Source organism: Lolium perenne, chromosome 5 (assembly GCF_019359855.2).
Source record: "Lolium perenne isolate Kyuss_39 chromosome 5, Kyuss_2.0, whole genome shotgun sequence".
In the NCBI taxonomy this organism is placed as follows: Eukaryota; Viridiplantae; Streptophyta; class Magnoliopsida; order Poales; family Poaceae; genus Lolium; species Lolium perenne.
In genome coordinates this window covers 26,301,490-26,304,930 of record NC_067248.2, presented here as the reverse complement: position 1 = coordinate 26,304,930, position 3,441 = coordinate 26,301,490, and the positions used below count along the sequence as shown (strand labels likewise).

Below are 3,441 nucleotides of genomic sequence, written 5' to 3'. Positions count from 1 at the left end.
TCTATTTTTGCACCAACAATTGGAATAAAGGTCAGCCCAAAGTGCTAATGTCCCGTGATCAACACAGAGGTTATTAAAACTTTGAATTGGGCCAACTTTGTTGTTGACATACTGGTTCAGACTGCAAATTCAAAGGACAATAAGAATTGGTTCAAGGCTTGCATGCCATATATCATGGTTAGTTTTCTAAAATAGCCAAAGTAATTTTTTTCTATTTTACATGCAGACAGAAGTTTTATATAAGTAGTATGTACATAATGTGTTCTTGCAGATATTGTATCTCGATTCAAATGCTTCCATGGTCCTCGATGTGGACGTGACTCCGACGTTTTCCGAACAATATTATTGATGCCGGCCGAATAAACTTGCCGACTGAGTCTTCGTCAACCAAGCCTAACTTACCGTGCTTCGTACGGCCGGGCAGTATGCATATGCGACTATGCGTAGGTTGAGCGCGTCTGGGTGTGCTGGAACTGGTGTGGATGAGCCGGAGGACGACGACGGCTCTGCGTTCCAGCACCAAGCAAGTCACAATGGAAAGCAACAACAGGGGCTGCGTGAACCCAATGGGTAAGTGGACACCACCACCCGGCCCGGCCAACTGCAGCTCGCTTGACTTGCTTGCCATGGCTCATACCCGCAAAAAAAAAGTCTCCGTGTGATATGCGGGGCACGACAGTGCTGCCCCTGGCGGCAATGGTGGTGGTCCTGCTGCACGCGGCAAGCCGAGCTGCTGGAGCGGGTGGCGGCGGCGACGGTAGCTGCGAGCGTAGCTGCGGGAGCATGAAACTCCCCTACCCGTTCGGCTTCTCCAGCGGCTGCACGATACGTCTCGGCTGCGACGACGACGTCGCGTGGCTCGGGGACGCGCGCGAGCTGGGACTGCACGTGCGTAATGTCACGGCGCGGGGGATCATCCTCGAGCTGATCCCCGACTGCTCCCGCGCGTTCAACGCGACCGTCGGGGCGCTCTTCTCGGACAACTACGCGCCCAGCTCCGGGAACACCCTCGTCGTTAGCTCATGCAGCCCAGTAGCTCAGGGTGCCCGCATCATCAGCGACTGCAGCAGCAACCCACCTGCCAGCAACATGAGCAGGAGCTCGTCCCACTGCTCCGCCAACGAGTCCATCCGCTGCATCGTGTCTCTTCCGCCCAGCGACTCCAGCGGCCGCCATTTTCTGAGAAAGCATGAGGTGCTCAGCTCGGAGTGCGTCGGGCTTGTCTCGTCGATGAGCTACCAGGATGAACCGACGCCCGGGTTACTGCTGGGCTTGCTGAGGCTGGACTGGTGGGTGCAGGGTCGGTGCCGCTGTTCTCCCAGCGCCAACTGCACCCAGTTCACTGCGCCGACGGGGCAGGAGGTGTTCCGGTGCTGATGCATGGAGGGGTTCGAGGGCGACGGCTTCATCGACGGCGCCGGTTGCCGGCCACAAGGTCAGTAATCAGTGCTCACCAGTTCAAGGCGTTTTTGTTTTAGAAAACAGGGGAGTATTTGGTTTTCTCGGCCGTTAAAAATGCGTCAATGTTCCTCATTATCTGTTTCATATTTTCCATAACATGAAAAAGGTGCCTCGAGCTGGGAAGGCCGCAAACTACAAGTGTCCACTGGTGTGGCTGCCGCATGCGGAACCTTCCTACTTTCCGCCAGCATCGCGGTTTGCTTCTTCCTCCACCGCCGGGGGAGAAGCAACGCCATGAAAACAGACAAAAAAATACCCAAACATGCGAGACTCTTCCGTGGAGAACTCGTGGAGGACGAGCTTGACCAAGGAGCCGGTGCCCCCCGACGATTTTACTACGACGAACTCACTGTCGCCACTGATAACTACTCCGACGACAGGGCGCTCGGAAAAGGAGGCTTTGGATCAGTGTATCGAGGATTCCTGAGCGACATGAACCGTGAAGTGGCCATCAAGAGGGTGTCTGAGACCTCTCGACAGGGCTGGAAGGAGTTCGTCTCCGAGGTGAGCATCATTAGTCGGCTCAGGCATCGGAACCTCGTGCAGCTCATTGGATGGTGCCATGGCGGCGACGAGCTGCTCTTGGTCTACGAGTTGATGCATAATGGCAGCCTTGACACTCATTTGCACAAACCAGACTGCGTGCTGGCATGGCCAGTTAGGTATGTATTTCGTAAGCTAGTTCCACTCCACATAATCATGCATGAATTTAGCGTTTCTTGCGAGACTCTTGCATTTTCCTCACTCTATTGTGATACTTTTGACATTTTTCAGGTATGAGATCGTGCTCGGTGTAGGTTCTGCACTTCTATATTTACACCAGGAGACGGAGCAACGCGTGGTTCACAGAGACATCAAGCCAAGCAACATCATGCTAGACTCCTCCTTCATCGCCAAGCTTGGCGACTTCGGTCTCGCGAGATTTATTAATGACGGCAGAAGATCTTACACGACTGGCTTGGCCGGCACATTGGGGTACTTCGATCCAGAGAGCATGCTATCCGGCAGGGCGAGCGTCGAGTCAGACGTCTACAGCTTCGGGGTCCTCCTGCGGGCGCCGGCCTGCCGTGGTTCAGGCGAATGGTGATGTCGCTCACCTAGTTCAATGGGTGTGGAACTTGTACGGCGATGGAGGAATCCTTGTTGCCGCCGACGAGCGGCTTATTAGGGGCGAGTACGACGGTAAGGAGATGGAGCAAGTGATGGTCGTCGGGCTCTGGTGCGCGCACCCCGATCGCGGCATGAGGCCGTCCATCAGGCAAGCTGTGAACGTGTTGCGATTCGAAGCACCATTGCCGAGCCTGCCGGCGAGGATGCCTGTGGCAACCTACGGGCCACCCACAAACCCTTTGAGTTTTGGGACGCTGGTCTTAAGCAGTGCCGACGGCCGGTGACGACGATCTCATTGGAACACACGGACCACCCAGGACATCGCTCACTGATTAAATTCAGAGCGACAACTTCTGTAACCATCCTCAATCTTAAAAAGAGATGGTTGTCCCATTAATGAGTAAGCCAGCAAAATAGTTGTACGAGAGATTTAGACGCACTGCTGAAATGGTTGATGTGTGTGTGTGCTTTTTTTTTTTTGTGAATCCTTGCGTCAGGATTTAGGATCGGAGTTATACATTAATGCAGCTTAATTCTGGGCCATATCAAGGTAAGTGGGGTTGTTCGGGAGTGGAGTTTTGGCTCTCGGGAGCAACTACTCCTGTTATCTGGACCACTAAATCTATCTATACCTAATAATAAAGCGAGAAGTGTTTCCGTGGCTCGGTCCGTTGATTTCCTTCGTCCGTTGTTCGCTTCGTCCATCGATCGAGTTTCTATTCTTACAACATACGCCTTGCGTACCCGGTCCGGTCTCTGTTCAAACAGAGTCCAGGTCCACGTGCGACTGCCAAACACTCATATATACACTGCGCTCGATGGAGGTATCCATCGATCAACTCCGTTTGCCTGTCGCGAGTCAACCGAGTT

The 3,441-nt window shown here is 53.7% G+C and overlaps 1 pseudogene; it reads left to right on the top strand.

The window, feature by feature from the left end:
- The first annotated feature begins 577 nt into the window (after positions 1–577).
- Positions 578–3,048, top strand: LOC127298711 (L-type lectin-domain containing receptor kinase IX.2-like; annotated as a pseudogene).
- Positions 3,049–3,441: the final 393 nt, after the last annotated feature.